Raw genomic sequence first — 18971 nt, 5'->3', positions numbered from 1 at the left:
GACAAGCTTCCAGTTATAGATGGCCAGGACTGTCAGGAATATACATATTCATTGGCTTGGACAATTAACATTTAAGCTACATCAAAACTAGAAGCTGTGAAGACACAGTGCTCCACTCCTGATTGTTCTTGGCTCTTAAGCTACCTCTTTTTCTCACTCCACACACCAACTGCAGTTGGGTAATGTTCTGCCATCCTTCCAGGAGCATTCCTCGCACTCTAAACACCAAAGTACTGGCCCATTCCTGGGCCATCTCCTCACCCAGCACACTTACTCTCCAGAGTCCCCACCCCACAGAATGTGGTTACAGCAGCCTCCACTGTGTATCTGGAAACACTGCTTTGCTGCTGGTGCACTTAACACATCTTCCCAATCTGATTTAACACAACTGGTAATAATGCTTCTGTCCATCCGCAAGCCAATCGTTGATCCGCCTTGTAGCGCTGTTATCCAGGCAATACCTCGCCAGTCAGATTGCGGTGCAATGCTGTGTCACAGCGTTTCCTAAGATCCAGATAAAGGATACCAGCTACCTTACTGGTTTGTTTTGTCACAAAAGGCTATTGGGCTGGGTTGGCACAAATTCTGCTTCCCAAATCGGGTTGGCTACCCTACCCCCCTTCCTTCCCCCTCGTGGATCAGTAATTGAATCATTAACGTTTTCAAGCATTTTACCTGGGAGAGAAGTCCGGCTAATAAGCTGGTAATTCCTGTTTTTAAAGACTGGAACAAAATTAACCATCTTGCCTTCCTGAAACCCCACCCAGTGTCTAAGACATGCCAGACTCGAGCAGTAGAGTTTTCACTCTTTTTGCAGCTAATTTCTACAGCACCCAGGCATGTTTCCCATCTGTTCCTAGACATTGCAGTTTAGAATGAGGTTTTAAAAAATCATTTACAGCCCCCTTAATGCAGCCTAGACCTACTCTTTACTATGTACAGTAGGTCCTGAAATGGACTCTCAGTGTGTCTCAAATCCCATTTCTCTCCTAACAGAAGTGGCTAAACCAGATCAAATACATATATTTGTGTTAAGGGCTCTTCTTTTATTGAGTCTGCTGTGCCACATATCCCAACTTTATCTGGTGTCTTTCTCTCCCCTCAGTATGTCTGAAACCCTCTTGCTTCTTGTCCCTCCTCTAGTCAATGGGATCTCGCTGGCTTTTTTTTCTTAATTTTTCTTACTATGTTGGACTGATATCAGGCAGAGGTGAGTTTCTCTACATCTTATTTATGAGGCAGTTTCATATTCCTCGCTCAGACCCCAATTGAGCAAAGTGTTTAAGTCACCTCGATCCATTCAGCCCTCCCAGAGACAGCGCAGATCACAACACGCTGTTCGTGTTGTCCTAGCCAGTCCTCCAGTCACCCGCTGGCCAGGCTGTCAGTGGCACCGGCCACCCAACCAGCTTAGCACACCCCAGCCCCAAACCCCTGAGTTCAAGCCATCTGCTAGCCTTAGCCTCCCAAGGAGCTGGGATTACAGGCACATGCCTCCGCACCCAACAGGGTTTAAATATGTGCTTAAAATACAAAATGTTCTGATGTATGGTGGCCTGCTGGACTAGTGCTGGTGCGTATCCCAGAATGCATCAGGCCATTGAGTATGGTGCTTGCAAAAAGGATCAGAAACCCCAGAAAGAAAAACACTCCACGGAAGGGAGAAAGAGTATAAAATCCTCCAAAGGCCTCACGCTGTATCTCGTTCCCAGTCGCTTTACTATGTCTCCTGCTAATGTCAGAGACATCCTCATTGTCGAGCATTAGCATTGTCTGGCACTGGAACAAAGACATATATTTCACTGGTGATTGTTCCCTGGTATCCCCTAGACTCTTGGATTTAGAATAAAGCTGCGGACTACCTAAACCACAGCTCGCACTTCCCAGATGGAACAGTCCGTTCTCTGGAAACCTGCATCTGATCAGAATCCATCACAGGCCGCTGTATAGACAGCTTTTTTAAGAGAGATCGTCCATACAATATAAAGCCTCCATTTTAGTGTGCTCAGTCAAGGAATAGCAGCTGAGGATGGGAGCATTTCCTTAATGAAGGGGAACGTCCAAGGGAAATCTGTGAAAGGATTGGAAAAGTCATGGGCTTAGGATCACATTGCGTCTGCTGAAAGATCCTTCGCAAATGGAGGTATTATTGGTTGGGGTAACTGATCCACCTCCTGGCTCGGAGTCAGAAAGCATTAGACATCAATAGAATGTGCTCTCTGGGCTGGGAGCCTCTCAGGGTTAGACGGGGAAAGGCAGAGAGAGGGGACTGAAAGGCTAGAATTGTTTAAGAAGGTAGGATAAAGTTGGGCTGGTAATGAAGAGACAAAGGCAGCAGGGCGCTGAACATGCAGACGAGATGATAGTCCCAGACACTAGGTCCTCTTTCCACTGACAGCTGTCTTCACGGGGATGTGACCCTCGGAGGAGCCACTATTCCTCCCCCACCCCCATACTCAGAAAGGTTGCCCCGGATGCGAACAACCCGCTTCCCCCTTTTGGGGAGTGTCAAAGGGTCGACTCACCGTTGGAGCCCCCCTCGTGGCGGGGTGCAGCCTCTCCCCTTCTAGTGCCCCGTGCCGACGGTCACTCCAGTCCCGCAGGGCTCCCCCTTTCCTCGTGGCTCAGCCCTCCAGTCAGGTCTCTTTAGTCCTACCGCCTCCGGGGTAACAGACAGTCCAACAAAAAAAGGCCCAGCCCCTCTGTCCGGCCTGCTGCCCTCCATTCTGGGTCAGAGGTTCATACACCCCTCTCCTAGGGCTCCCAGGCATCCTTTCCCCTTCGGAGGGGCTCCAACCTACCTTACCGCTGGCCGGTAGGGGAGCCCAGGCCCGATCTCCATGCTGGGTTCCAGGCCAGGGACCCTAGGACAGGCAGCCAAGGGTCACGTCACCAGACTCCTTGCTGCCACCTCCATGGATTTCTTCCTGCCGTTCCCTGTCAGCAGGCTTGTAATGGGTGGCCTGCCCCTTATAGGGCCAGAGGCCCGGAGCTGGCCAGCACCATACAATTAGCCCTGCCTGCCCCGCCTGGGCTGGGGTCTGGAGCTTGGTTAGTAGAACCAGCTGGGTCTGGAGTCACTAGTGCTGCTAGAAAGCGACACAGAGAAAGGGGGATGCTCAGAGAGAGAGACTGACTGAGAACCTGCCTACAGAGTCTGCTGGGGAAAGGGCTCCAGGTGGGGAAGGCCTGGCAGATCCCTGCATGAGGACTGGGAGCCTGGGCTTGCTGGGGATTTGGGAACTTTTATTGTGACTATTTTGGTTAGTTATAGAAATCCAGCCCCAAAGGGGGGTGCTACTGAACTTGAGAAGAGTTTGTTCTGGAAGTTTGCTTCAGGGCCCTAGGCTGAAGAAGAAGGAAACTGAGTCAGGGCACCTGCAAAGCATCCTAAGGCAATATGTGGGGGCCTTAGGAGGCAGCTGGCCCATTCACAAGGCCTCTCCAACTCACCCATGTTGTACACAGGGCTACGCCTGCCTGGAGCCCCCCAGTAAATCCAAACCAAAAGTATAGGTTTAAACTGACCTCTTCCCTCCTCGGGAAGGCTTGACCTTTCACCCCTCTGTTGTCAATTGAGTGACTCCCAGGGCTTGGTCCCTGGGACCCCAGTTGCTGCTCTTTTATCAGGGCTCTTCACCAGAGCTTGCTCTGCCCTAGTTGCCACTCGTCTCTCCTGGCCTCTTGCCAGACTCCTTTCCTCAGGAGAGGATCGCAGGCCAGCCATCCGTCTGGGCTTCCTCCTTGACCCTCCTTAACTTCTGCGTACGGAGACACCCTTTTTTATTGCCATGGGGCCTGCTACTGGGTCTGAAGAAATGTCTGCGGCCACTGGGCACGCATCCCAGACCCAGTGTGATGCGAGCATTACCACACTAGTACAGCCATCATGGCAGCTACAAAACCAGATTCTTTTTCAGCGGTACTAGGATCTAATTCTGGTATGCAATGTACCATCCCTACTCTTCTGTTTTTTTCTGGTTTTGGACCCATCAGCCCTCTTTTTCTCCAGACTTCCTTTATATTCACCTCCCAGCTCAGACTCTGCTTTAATTAGGGCTGCCCCCCCCACCAGGTGCCACCAGGTGCCTCAATTGGGCTCTCTAGGTCCAGTACCCCTCTTACTGCCAGTGTGGGGATGTGACCCATCACAGAGAGAAAGAGACGAGTTTCACCACACTGCTGCAATGCCAGGAAATCCCCCTGGGTGCTGAAGGATCACAACGGGGCAGAGGGGTGCTTAGCATCACCCCGGATACAGTTCGGGTCTTCTGTTGATTTTCCTCCACCTTTCTACATTTGCTGATGCATGTAGGATACCACAGTGGGTCAAGGCATGTAACTGTAACTTGGAAATCCTATTAAACTCAGCCTGCTATAGGACATGGCATCCCAGCAAATCTCTACCTCTGGGAACATATTTCTCCCACCCTGTTCTCCCCTACTGGTCCGTTCAGTGGACTCAGCAGAAAAGTCCCATTCTGGGGAGAGTAACAGGGAAAAGCTCGACATGAGGCAGATCCTCTCCAGGTCTGTGCCACCAGGGGATAGTTCAGGACAGGGAGAGGCAGGTCCAGCCTGCTATAGCATGACATTCGCACCTCTGCCCCAGGCCTGGCCAGGGCTGACATCTCTGCTAAGCCCTAGTGGTGCACAGTTTGTGCTGGCCCTGTTCACACTCTGCCATTTCTGGATATCATATAACTAGATGAAAACTCTTTATGAACCATTTCCAAGCAGCCTGCAGGCTGGAAAGCCCAGATCCTCAAAGGTATTGCGGCACCTAACTCCCACTGAAATCAGCTTATTGCAGACACTTAGCTTTGATAACAAGCCGCACTGCCGGAACAGAAGAAAAGGGCTGGCATTTGCCACCTAAATAGTTCACTATGGGTAATTTCTGCAGCTCTGTCCTAAGTCTCTGTGCAGAAGTCTGTCCTGGGATGAACACCTGTACAGTTCTGCATAAATAGCAGGGCCAAACTCATGTGCAAAGCCATAAAGCCAGCATGGGACGCACACTAAAAGCTCGCAGGGCTGCATGTGTTGATGAAGGTCCGTTTTGTCTCGGGGCCTCCATAAGGCTTCTGCTTCCCTTCTCTTGCTCCATCCAGACACCACTCGTTTCTGTGACCTTCCCATGGGGAGGAGAGCTCCGTGAGGAGCAGCAGGGGAAGTTGGACCACGTGCTCCACCCCCACTCCCTGCAACCCAGAGACTGCAAAAGCCTCAGTAGGATCACTTGGACGGGTCCTTGTGTAAGGATTTGGGGTTGGGCCTCAGAGCAGGCATGAGACGCCCACAGGACGCACCGGGAGTGCCGTTGTGCTGTTAAATGAGTTGTGTGAGTGTCACTTGGGGGGAGGCTGCATGTGGCCTCTGGAGTGAGGTGCCACCTTGGTGCTGGACAAAGAGGAGATTTTATTTCACAGACTTGAGCTTGTGTGTGTTTGGTCCCAGCTTTGCAACCCAGTTCCATGCTGGTGGTTGGTGCCTCCACGAGCTAAAAATGAAGAGCAAAGATTTGGGCCGTGCTTGGTGGCATGCTGAACTTTAACAGACACGTCTGGTTTCAGGGTCCAGGCAGGAGGTATGAGGTAAACAGTTAACACCTGTTCTTCAGCGAGCATAGGACTGCCCACCCAAGGGGAGCTCTCCTACACAGAGTCTGCGTGGAATCCTGCACGGGGCCATGATCCCAAACCAAGGGCGAGACATGGGAGAAGAGCAGAGCCAACTTCGCCCCAATGCATTTTCAAGGCAGACGACTCCTTCCAGGACTGAGGTGCGCCTTGGTACAAGGACCCTGGCTGTGGCTGGAGCAGTTGACAGAAGCAGGCAGGGGATCATTGCCAGGGGAAGGGGCATTTTCTGCTCCTGTTGGTGAGTGCAGAGAGAAGCTGCAGGCAGAGGATTGCCTCCATTATAGGTAACTGGGCCTATTTGTGACCTTCTTTCCCTATCAAAGTTCCCAGCAGTGATGGCTGCAGGGTACCTGGAACCCCCAGAAGGTGCTTTGGGGCCTCTTCCAGGCAGAGGTCTGTAATCCCAGGTGGGAGGTAGGGAATATGGCTCCTGGGTGGCGTGTGTCAGAGTAGGAACAGGGAGGGGAGGGGGGTTGTATGAAAGCCTTAGGGTAGCTCCTCTGTTGCACAGGCAGCTTTAACTCTGGCATTTCCTAACTATTGCGTGCTTGACTCTCAGCCTTAATGCTCTGTTAATGGAGAGGGTTGGGTTGCTTGGTTTTATTCATGTAATTATGAAATACATGATCAAATAAATATCCTTTGTCGAGCGTGTCTTCTCCCTAGTCTGGGGGTCATTACTCCCTCTGGCCCCTCCACACACACATGAGCACCTGGCTCATTTAGCACATGGAGTTTTCCCCCCGACGTGCTTAAAAACAAGTTGCCCCATTGTTAAAAATGGAGACTGGTGCAACATGACTCGACAGTCTTAAGGGCAAATCTGCACATTGTACATCAATGCTTCAAGCACACAACTGAAGTAATCAATAGTTCAAGTATATGCCTGTATTTATTACATATTCAATTAACTAGCTTGTGCTCTTTCATCAATATGTTAAGTGATAATAAAATTCTCTTTACTACAGAAAATATTAGACACTGTATAACAAGTAATTGAGCATTAGCATGTGCAACTATCAAGCTACAAAGAAACAGCAGGAGGGAATTGTATAATGTTCTCCTGCTTAAGCCCACCTTGTGTGATTAAAGGGAAACAAAATGCCATATAGAAGAGATTAAAAACATCTTGTGCTAATATAGATCTAAAGTCATCAAAGTGGGAGAAGACTAGAATGAGCCAATTCCGGATTTCAAGTTGTCGTGTTGTTTGAAAGGGCCTACATGGAAGCCTTCTGCTCTGCAGGGCTTTCAGATGGCAGCTTTATCTCAGCAAAGAGGGATCTGAGTCAGACTATTGGCCCCTTACCAGCAAAGACAATGGGTCTGATGCACACATCTGGCAGAGGAATTCTGCAAATGAAGGCACTGTAGGATGTCAAATGTCACCATGAGCCATGACCCGAAGAAGAGCTCTGTGTAAGCTCGGAAGCTTGTCTCTCTCACCAGCGGAAGTTGGTCCCATAAACGGTATTCCCTCCCCCGCCTGGTCTCCCCCGGGAACTCGAGACAGTTGTAGGACTGCACATTGGTTTTGTGGGGAATATTGCGTTAGGACAGCTAGCAGTTCTAGGAGCAGGAAAGGTGGCCTTGTGGCAAAAGCGCAAGTGTGGGTTCAATTGACAGATCTACCACCAATTTCCTGTGTGGCCTTGGAGAAGTCCCTAAATCACCACATCTATGAAGTAGGATTAACAATCTGTCTTTTGTCTACTTAGCTAGTCAGCATATGGGAGAATGAAATTCTCTTACTATTTGTTTGCCCAGTGTCCCGTATAATGTGGCCCCCAATCCTGGTTGGAACATCTAGGTTCTTCTATAATAATAATAAATTAATTAATTAATAATCTTTACAGAAAATCTCTGGTGCCTGCATCTGAATTACTGCTCTTCAACAGAGAACTAATGTAGTAATCTGAAATGTACAGTCTGGGGCATTCTGGATTCCAGCTGTCCAGAGGCAATCAGTAAATAATGTGGGAAAAGGAAGGCTTGTGTCTGTCTAAAAGGAACTGTGTTTGAGCAAATTGCACAATCACATCAGAATCCTGCAATCCCCACTCTACTAATAAGATAGGAATAAAAGCAGGCACCCACCATGTGCAACTCAATGAATATGTTACATGTAAGCCTGCAAAACGGAATGCGGTGTCAGCCGGTTCCATGTCTGGTGAGTGTTTGCGCTGAGATTTGCAGTAGGAAGACATACAGGGTGCTTTAGAATTTTGAGGTGTTCCTCACTGGGACAAGCACTGCCTTTGACAGCACTTTATCTTGCAACTGAGAAAACTTAACTGGATCCATCTGGTTGCCGAGAAAGAGGAAACCAGTGGGTGGTAGGTCTGCGGACTTCAGACAGAACTGAGGATGAATATCTATGATTCGATGGTATAAGATTGAATGTTTTTCTGCTTTGTCAACCTTCCTTTCCAGAAAAATGTCAGGACTGGAGAGACATTCTGGGTCACCCTCACTTGTACACTTACCACGTAACAGCTTTAAATACACAGTGATAAACAGCAGCTGAAAAACACCATGTTACAATTTACAGTGTGTTAATGAGCAATCTGGTACATATGGGTATAAATGACAGTGTTCCAAATTAATACCAGGGTCATTAATGCATACAGTAGCAGGGGAAATAATTAGGATGAATTACAGCTATGTGGCTGCACTGACTATTTTGTGAGTGTGTAAAGTTCTTAGCTTTTCTCCGAAGTCACCTAGCTTGCTGGGCGGGAAGATGCTTCTCAGATGATGTCTGTGTTGCAGTTGCATGCAAACAAACCAATCAGAGCTGGTGGTTCTGTGTCTTTCTGTTGCTGCTGTTCAGTTAACAGCTGAAACTGCCTATGGGCGTTAACAGAAAACAGGGTATTTTTACAGTCAAAGTTGAAAGGACACTTTAGCCAGTGTTACTTTGAACAGAGCTGGATTGCGAAGTCTCCTGCCCAAGTGAGGAGGGTGCTACATAAAGGCATTGCCTTGCTATTAGTTCTATTTTATTATGATAATTGTTAGCTTGGAGACCTGGCAGGCCATCGATTTGTTTCCGAGGAGCCCAAATGAGGCATCTTCGTTATGTGTCATCTTCGGCTGAAGTTGACCCTGGCATTCTCCCTCGTACCCACCGGCTGTGGATGTGCAGCCTGCGGTAACAGGGTTGGTCGAAGCAGTCTTTGCGAGCCAAGCAGGTGATGCCAGAAGCCTTGTCTTTCGCTGGTCGGTGAGACTGTGCTGCGGATTGACTTTGGCCGGCTCCGTGCCCCTTATGGGAATGCTTCCGGCCCCGAGCTTCGCACAGACGCGCTCGAATGGGAAGCAGAACAGTCGGAGCGCCACATGACTGGCTGGGCTGCCAGGGGAAATAGAAGCCAGGGAGGTCAGAGGTCACTGCTTGAGTGAAGTCATGTACTTGGCAAAGATTTTGTTTGTATAGAATGGTTCAGAGACGAACAAAGAGCTCTTTTTTTGGTCTGGATTAAGAATAATACCATGTGTGATGTAGCCAGCTCAGAATAGGTGGATAACCTTTGTGTGTTCGCTTGGAGAACAGAGTTGCAAGGCTACCGCACAGGAGAGCGGAGGTTTCCCCTGTTAGGCATTAGAACAGAGCATGTCGGAGTTGGGGAGTATATTTCCTTGCAGCTCCGTGAATATTAATGACTCTTGACCCCTTCTGAAAGCAAATGTAGGAAATTAAAGCGTGAAAAAGCTGAATGCCCAGAGTGTTAGAATCTCCGTTCATTAGCTGTGACGTCTCCAATAAAGGAGCAAGGAAATAGCAGGGTGTAAACCTGGTTAAACAGTGAATACACGTAGGGGTAGTGAGAGCATACTAGAGCACCGTGCCATGCGGGCATTTACAAATCATCTAGACAGTGGGATTTTAATGGCTTTGAGGGATGAAGGTTCTTTGCTGTAAATAACATGTTCCTTTTAATGGCCTTGATTCAGCAAAACACTTAAGCACAATGCTAAATATTCTGTAAAGGACTGAACAACTGTACGTGAATGGCTGGAATCTCATTCTATCCCAGTCAGTTCTGACGCCAAATTCACTGGTTAATGTCTGCAAATTAATTGGGCTTCTGCTGCTCAGTGGACCTCATTATACATATCTTCCTTGAGTGGTTTTCTCACCAAGCTATGCTTTATGGAGGTCAGGAAACATCCCGCTGCTTTTTGGGAGGCTCCTGCATCCCTCTTCATGCACAGCCACTGGACCTGGCTGGTAAATGCAGAGTTATTTAGCAGTGCACATTTTCACAGCATGCCAGCATTCCCCATTCCGGCTGGGAGAAGAATACTGAATCTGTGCACCATGTATAATGCAATGACCAGCTGAGGAATTTGTGTACTGATTCATGTTTACATCCTTTACCCCAGTGTTTTACGAGGTAGAATGCCTCTGTCTTTGTCACTGCTGATTGCCCTCCACTTGTTCTTGCATGTTATAGTTTCAGACAAGCAACCTTCACCTGAGGACATGTCACAGCTTTCCTGGTTACTTGTCCAAAGGGGAAAACATTCTTTATCTCCTTCACTAGCTTGTGTGCTTTATGATGCAGTAATATGCTCTGTTATTGGAGCTGCAGCCTTCCAGTTTAGCATGAGATACATATTATGTATATTTCAGTGATTCTGTACATATTCGGCGTTATGTATTGAGCCGACTATCTCAGATGTTATGCAAATGAAGGAATAAAAATCTGCAATATTTTCCAAGTGAAGAAAGGGCTCCATTTCAAGAGATATCGATTTCCATGGTAAAGATAATTATTTACAACACATTACAGTCTGCAACTTGGGAACATTCTACACAATTGCCAGCTTCCCTTTTGTAAATGGACATTTATTGAATCTAAACAGGTTCCTGCCTCATTGGTGACAGGGAAAGGATAGTGCCGGGAACGAATTGTGCAGTGATTGCTCGCTATTCTGACGGGTTCAGGAAGCACACAGCTCCTGCCCCCTTCTAGAATGCTTTGGCTGCAGAGCTATTCTGTTGGTTGAAAGATCAGGAATGAGGGAGTTGCTCTGCATGTTTCCCACAGAGCTTCACTCTCTTTCTGACTTAGGCTATGTCTACACTACCGTTTATGTCAGCATCATTTGTCTCACTCAGGGATGTGAATAAACCATCCCTGTGTGACATAAGTTACACTGACCTGAGCACCGATGTGGAAGCGCTATGTCGGTGGAAGAGTTTCTCCTGCTGACATAGCTACAGCCGCTCGTGTTGGCGGCTTTATTATGCTGTCGGAAGAGCTCTCTCCTGTCATCGCAGAGCGTCTTACCAGGTGCGCTGCGGCGCTGTATGTGCCGATACGCCCTAAGGCAAGTTTGATTAGCAGCACACAACTGAGTCACCATTGCTATTTGCTGCATCAAAATACGATTCACATTTGGGTCCTTTGAGGATGTTGCCAGTTTATTGGGACGCTAACCTGCAGAGGAACTAATGGTGGAGATGGAGACCAGTGAAATTTCTGCAGCCTTCAGCAGCTTCTAAAGCAGGGTAAAAGCTCCTACAGAACCCCTCTGCTGTGATACAATGGTCTTTAACTGAGCCTTTAGCATTAACCGAGAATCTGCTCCTTTGCGAGATAATGGCACCCTCCCTCCCGCCACTTTGCCAATCAATGGGAGAAGGGTCAAGCCAAAAGTCTGGCCACTTGACTTTGTGGGCCTGGATTCGGTCTCTCCCTGCCTGGGAAGGAGGCAGCCCACCAAGAACGGTGGGAGTGTTCTGGAATTCAGGGGCACTGAGAGTCGCTGGCTGGTGGGGGAGCAAAGGCAGAACCGGGGCCAGAATTACAAATGACTTGTCTTAAGTGACTTTTGAGTTTAGGACGCAAGCAAACGGACAAGTTTTAATTGGACACATCACAGCTCTCTCTGTGTATATTCTATACTGCACATTGAATACCTCGCATTTTATACACAAGTGTTAAATACACGGCTACAGATATAGTGTGTGTGGGGGGGATTAATAAAATACAAACTTACATTTCCCTTTTCAAATGAAATTAACATACTTCATTGCCAGGTCTAAGACATATTCCTTAAGGGTAAGAAGTTTATAAAAAATTTAAAGTAACAAAGGCAAACTTATAAAAAATTCATCTTTTCATAGTGATTGCTCTATAAAAAAGAGAGAGTTTAAGAGCGAATACAAAATTCACAGGATTAATTTATTATGTAAACAGAGGGGAAAGGTGCAATGGGTGCGAACTAAACTAATTGGCAACAGAATAGCCCAGCTAGCCCCTGCCTGGATCTATGACTCACCTGCTTACGGCTAAGCTGAAATGACAACTTGATTTTTATTTGCGTATTCAGTAAATACACAGCAGCTAGATATTAGAAAGGGGCTCAATTAATTCAAGGAACTGTGGATCTTTTAACTTCTTTGTAGCTGGGAGGTCATAAGGGTAAGGAGCTACGCACTGTGCTTTCCTGCGTATCATATGCTACCTGCCACTGGGCAGAGGGTGATTTGTTACAGTGTCCAGAGAAATATCCACCTAGCGCAGTGATTACAAAGCACCACCCTGGGATAGCCACTCCTCCGTGCAATGGTTTATGGAGGTGTTTGTTTGGCTTTGGACTATTGCCTAGCCAAATATCCCTGAGACACTTAACAACAGCACCTAGAGAGAAGGTGAGTTCCTATCTCCTGGCTCTTCTCAGTCACTTTTTCACTCTGTCCAAACTAAACCTAAACATGAGCCCGACCCCAACACTAACCCTCAACCTAAACCCAACTGCTTATATGGCCCGCTGCCATCACAGGCCTGTTTACACACAATGTTGCATCTGTTTAGTTGAACCAATTTAGCTAAACCAGTTTAAACTGGTGCAAACTACTATGTGGACTAAGTTTGCGTGGCTTATTTCTGTGTAGTTTAAGTTGATTAGGAACAAGTTTAAGCTAAAGTGAAATATGCCTGGTTTAAACCATCAAGAGACTTTGCACTGGTTTAACTAATTGGTTTAGAAACACACTTTCAGTTTCAGTGGGCAACTCTGCATGTAGGCAAGCTCATTATATGCCTGTGGTGTTAGCAATGCTTGATTTTGGTTATGCCTTCCTATCTGGGCTAGGGAAACCATAGCACGTTCCTGTTTTAGATGTGTCTTATTTAAGTTCTACCACAAAATATGATGTGCAGGTGGAGTAAGGTTGGGAGTACGTACCAATAACTGAAAACCATTATAGGGATCTTGTATTTATAAACCAAGCATGATCAACTCAGGAAAGTCAGCATTCAGATTATGCTGAAAAGAAATCCAAACACATTCTTGTAAGAAATGAACAATTAGGGTACCAAACAGCCTCAGCTCTGCCCTGTACTAATGCCATGCAATAACCATCTGATTAGGATCAAGGCATTTTAGTGTTCCTAGATTAAATTGATTATTAAGGACACATTTTTCATATATTTCACCCTCATAGTGTCACAACACTCACTGGTAAAATTCATGTACATTTATTAAATTAATAATACTAATAATAAATTAATAATTAATAATAAATACTGATGTTTTGCATTGCAAGAGTGGCTCAGAGATGGACCAGGGTTCCATTTTGCTAGACGCAGGACAAACACTATGGATTTGTTTGTAAATTCTCAGGAAGTTAATTCCGTGCTCAAGGGGTAAGGGTGGGGAGGGAGCAATTCCGGGAGAATACGTAACAAACAGCTGCAAGTGCAAAGTTGCACTCAGTATCAAAAACAAAGAGATATTGCTAAGTTTTCAAACCCCTCCCAGGTGCATCCTCATGTTGTATAAGGAAGGAGCTAGCCATGGCTGTGAATTAGGGCTGTCAAGCGATTAAAAAAATGTATCACGATTAATTGTGCAATTAATCACACTGTTAAACAATAATAGAATGCTATTTATTTAAATATTTTTGGAAGTTTTCTACATTTTCAAATATATCGATTTCAATCACAACACAGAATACAACGTGTACAGAGCTTACAAGTATTTGCACTGAAAAAAACAAAACAAATAGTCTTTTTCAATTCACCTAATACAAGTACTGTAGTGCAATCTTTTATCATGAAAGTTGAACCTACAAATGTAGAATAATGTACAAAAGCAACTGCATTCAAAAATAAAACAATGTGAATTTTAGAGCCTGCAAGTCCACTCAGTCCTACTTCTTGTTCAGCCAATCACTCAGACAAACAAGTTTGTTTACATTTGCAGGAGATAATGCTGCACGCTTCTTATTTACAATGTCAGCTGAAAGTGAGAACAGGCATTCTCCTGGCACTGTTGTAGCCGGCGTCACAAGATATTTATGAGCCAGGTGCGCTAAAGATTCATATGTCCCTTCATGCTTCAACCACAATTCCAGAGGACATGTGTCCATGCTGATGATAGGTTCTGCTCAATAACAATCCAAAGCAGTACAGACTGACACATGTTCATTTTCAGTATCTGAGTCAGATGCCACCAGCAGAAGGTTGATTTTCTTTTTTTGGTGGTTTGGGTTCTGTAGTTTCTTCATCAAAGTGTTGCTCTTTTAAGACTTCTGAAAGCATGCTCCACATCTCGTCCCTCTCAGAGTTTGGAAGGCACTTCAGATTCTTAAACCTTGGGTCGAGTGCAGTAGCTATCTTTAGAAATCTCACATTGGTACCTTCTTTGCATTTTGTGAAATCTGCAGTGAAAGTGTTCTTAAAATCAACAACATGTGCTGGGTCATCATCTGAGACTGCTGTAACATGAAATGTGTGGCAGAATGAGGGTAAAACAGAGCAGGGGACATACAATTCTCCCCAAAAGAGTTCAGTCACAGATTTAATTAATGCATTATTTTTTTAACAAGTGTCATCAGCATGGAAGCATGTTCTCTGGCATGGTGGTCGAAACATGAAGGGGCATATGGATGTTGAGCATATCTGGCATGTAAATACCAAAAGTGCCATGCAAACGCCTGTTCTCACTTTCTGGTGACATTGTAAATAAGAAGTGGGCAGCATTATCTCCTGTAAATGTAAACAAACTTGTTTGTCTTAGCAATTGGCTGAACGAGAAGTAGGACTGAGTGGACTTGTAGGTTCTGAAGTTTTACATTGTTTTGTTTTTTGAGTGCAGTTATGTAACAAAAAAATCTACATTTATAAATTTCACTTTCACGACAAAGAGATTGCACTACAATACTTGTATGAGGTGAACTGAAAAATACTATTTCTTTTGTTTATCATTGTTCCACTGCAAATATTTGTAATAAAAATAATATAAAGTGAGCACTGTACACTTTGTATTCTGGGTTGTAATTGAAATAAATATATTTAAAAATGTAGAAAAACATCCACAAAGATTTAATAAATTTCAGTTGGTATTCTAGTATTTAACAGTGCCATTAAAACTGCGATTAACCGTGATTAATTTTTTTAACTGTGATTAATTCTTTTGAGTTAACCGCATGAGTTAACTGTGATTAATGACAGCCCTACTGTGAATATATTACGGGGTCAGAAACCAGTGTCTACAAGCAATTGTGTAATGCAGCTCAGTGTGCGACAAACAGTCTAGATCTCAGCCCACGCACGAGCTAGTGAGACCTTCTGACAGCTCTTACATGCTGTCTTTGACTCCAGTGGATCGACACTAAGTTCCGCACAGCACTGTGGATCAGAGCTGGGGACTGCTGGGGCAAATTATGAAGCTTGTCAGTGTCTCCTCTGCTCACACTTCCCTCTGTGTCAAACAATGGGTTGCTCCTGCTAGAAGCAGCAATGGCAGCTCCCAAACGGTCCCATTCTTTCCTTGCATCATTGGTGTATCTGCTGCATTCGTAGCTGGGCAGCTGGTCATGCTGCAGTCAGCTTCTTAGCACCTTCCTTTGGCTTGTTCTAGCAGGTGCCTCCCTGTTGGTGATCTGTAAACTAAGGAGCCTTTGATGCTATGTGGAAAACTTGGACACTCTCTGTTTTTGAGACAATTCAGCTACTAATGCTGCTATCTTCCTGCTGTCTTCTTCCTCCACGTCTTATACCAGGACTCGCTTTCCTCTGCTCCTGCTGTCTAGTCCCCACCTGAAGCCACTGTTGTCAGTGTGTGACACCATCGGCTGCGATGTCGCTGAGGATTCTGACCTGCCGAGGGTCCCTCGGACTGAGCTGGGCCCAGCAGGGAGGAGAGCACTGGTTGGACAGTTTGCATGTGGGCTAAAGAAAAAGAATTGGGATATTTTCAGAAAATAGACTGCAAATATTTGCATCTTTGCGGCTTTAGGCTTCCCTTTCCTGCCCCCAGTCAAATAAGCCAAGCTCCATGCTACAGTTGAGACTAAAAAAGGAGATCTGCTGCCATACTATGTTCCTGACTGGCCCAGGCTGAGCACAAATTTATAAAGGTACAAATGCATACAGATCCTCTGCCTCTCATAAAGCCATTTAAACAGACACTAACCCTTTGCTACTCCCCACACACCCTGGAGAGCGGACAACACTGGCTATTACTATGAAACTGTAATGGAACAAAGTCTGGAGACACCATCAAGGAAAACCAGGAGAATGCAATCAACAGGTTTACAAGGTCAGGGGGTTCTATTAACATAGTCAGTAGCCCAGCATTCCTTGTAGCTCCACATTCCCCGCCATCCCCCCATGCCATTCGTCTGCATTACGAAGCAATTTAGTGAGTGCCAGGATGGTCTAGATAATACTTAGTCCTGGCAGAAGTGCAGGGGACTGGACTAGAAGACCTCTCGAGGTCCCTTCCAGTCCTACGATTCTATGATTTAGAATAAGAAAAGGAGTACTTGTGGCACCTTAGAGAATGTAATGCATGGTTGATTGGTCTGCACCTGTCTTATATTTACAGGCAGCAAAGAACACTGGAATTTACCTAGTGTTCCAGACCAGGAGAGGGTGTGGCTGCTAATTCAACCCTGCTCTGCCCTAGGGTCCCATACGCTGGTAACATGTGCGGTGCTGACAATAATGAGGGACACTTTGCACTGGTGTGTTATGATTATGCAGAAATCTGCAAATCATCAGTGGATCTCCTGGGTTTGCCATGCCGCACAGGGTAATGATAATGCCTAGCACTTACATCGTGTTTCAATGTACCTTATATCATGGGTCAAAGTGGTTTACAAACATCATCAAATGAATCTTCACAGCACTCCAGGAAGATGGGTAAAATGGGGAAACTGAGGCACAGCGTGTGGACGTGACTTGCTGAATGCCACAGAAGGAATCACTGTGAGGACTGGGATTAGAATGCAGCGGCTGTTGATTACCAGCCCCACGCACAAGCCGTGAATAGATCTGGCCAGAGGCAGGAAACCCCTGTGTATTTCAATATGAAGTTGTCCACTAGTTACACCCGAATTCTGGTAACTACGGCTGTGAGGCCCAGCAAGCAGCACAGCAAGTCTGTGAGCATTTCAGTGTCAGCAGACACAGCCAAGGCTGTCAGAGACACTCTCTGGAAAGTGCCTTCAGCAGCCACAGTCTAAGAGGCTCCCGGGTCCCCTTCAGGACACAGTGCTGTTAGCTCAGAGGAGTTAGCTGCTGGGCACACTGGACAGCTTGGTTTTCAATTTCTTTAAGCATCAGATGGCTTCTTGAGCTCAGACCTGTGCTGCTGGACATGCTGGATGAGGTGATAAGTTCATTTCCTGGGGTGTGACAGACACATCTGCCTCCACACGAGCCGGGCAGTCACTGCAGCCCCACAGCTCAGACCGCCTACGGTCGATGGAGAAACGACTGGCACTGGACCGGCCCAGGGTCTGGCAGAGCCCTCTGGGTAGGAGCTCCAAGATGAGGGGGATTTCCAGCAGGACCTTTCCTCTCGCCATGCTCCCATCCCTCCCCCAGCTCCCCTCTTTCCCAGCAGTGAGCCGGCGGCCCACCCAGGCCAAATCGGGCCCTCCAACTGCTGCCATGGAATAACCAGAGTGCAGGGAGAGCACCCCTTTACACCGCCAGATTCTGCACTAGTTATCTGAATGTGCTGGCTCAGGTCCTTTTTCCAGCTCTCTCCGGTTTAATGATTGCCCTGCTAAATTCAGACCTGACAAATGCAGAGGACGGGAGTGGAATGAGCAAGAGCCTTTCCATTCACAGACACATGAAACATGTCATTGATATGGAAGTCACTTGTTAATTCTGGCCTCTCTCTTGCATTATTTTTCACTGAGTGAAAATTTTGACGAGGAGAAAGGAAACCTAAGGAGCACTTTTAAAAGTAAAGCTGAATAGAACCAGGATTGTCAAGAATACAAATGCCGCTGAAGTTTCCCTCTAATTCTTTCTCCGTTGCTGTCCTCTGCTGGAACACCCTCAGAATCTCACAGAGCAGGAGGGACTGTCATGATGGCCCCACGTGTTCGGTCAGAACCAACCCAGTGTCCAGCCAAGGAAGGCTGGACACCATTCCCCTTGGATCCTGATACTGCTGCTCCATGCTTTGTTCAGAGGGAGTCAGGGGAGAATGCTGCAAGCTGTGCCCCCGAACCAGCTGAGAGCACTCCCGCTGCAGTCTCCCCACGGAGTGAGAGAGCACAGAGCTCTGCACCAAGGGCTGAGCCCCCACTGCGCAGGAAGCGGGAGGCTGGACAGCAGCTGGATTGAGAGAGAGCACTGGGCTGGGACTCAGATGATCTGGGTTCTATTCCCAGCTCTGCCACTGACTTGCTGGGTGACCTTGGGCAAGTCACATCATCTCTCTGTGCCCCTGTTTCCCCATTGTTAAAATGGGGGTGATGATGCTGACCTTCCTTTGAGATCTGCAGATGAAAGGCACCGTATCAGAGGCAGCTAGACCTAGAGGTAATCCCTTTCCACCCAGGGCTGGAAAGTACTTTCCTCCTGGTCCTCACCAGCCTGGCAAGCGACGGAAGGCACTTGCTTCCTGCATGACTTGAGCATATTGCCACCACAGCATGGCCAGTCTTACACGCTTTGTGTGAGAGGGACCAGAGGAATCTAGAGATGCAGAGGGCAGGAGTGAAATTACAGAACAAAGGGAAATGCAATTAATTAGTCTGGAATTTCATACTTGTGTGGTAGCATTCTACACCTTTCACACTGATTACAATGCCTGTGGTTTCAGACTGTGACAAATTGTCAGGGAGCAGAGCAGGCCCGGTTCTGGGGGTGCAGCGTGAATGCCAGCAGGCTCCTTTCCATCTTGAGACAAGACTTTACCTCTTGTAACTCCATGTGAGGTGGGATCTCTGCACAGTAATTCTGTGCTAGTGGACAGTAAAGTCTATCGAGGAATCCATAAGCAATATTTGCCCTCTCATTTGGATTGTCAGGCCATTGTCCTAGAGCTACATCCATC

General features: G+C 46.8%; 1 long non-coding RNA gene across 1 annotated transcript; it reads left to right on the top strand.

The window, feature by feature from the left end:
- The first annotated feature begins 1712 nt into the window (after positions 1-1712).
- LOC122463089 lies at positions 1713-13875 on the top strand. Its single transcript, XR_006286083.1, has 3 exons — positions 1713-1724; positions 2144-2152; positions 13634-13875. It is a non-coding gene; the product is annotated as an uncharacterized LOC122463089 (long non-coding RNA).
- Positions 13876-18971: the final 5096 nt, after the last annotated feature.

The sequence above is a fragment of the Chelonia mydas genome, chromosome 15 (genome assembly GCF_015237465.2).
Source record: "Chelonia mydas isolate rCheMyd1 chromosome 15, rCheMyd1.pri.v2, whole genome shotgun sequence".
Classification (NCBI taxonomy): domain Eukaryota; kingdom Metazoa; phylum Chordata; order Testudines; family Cheloniidae; genus Chelonia; species Chelonia mydas.
Note: the sequence above shows the minus strand (reverse complement) of the source record. Positions and strands in the feature narration are given on the sequence as shown.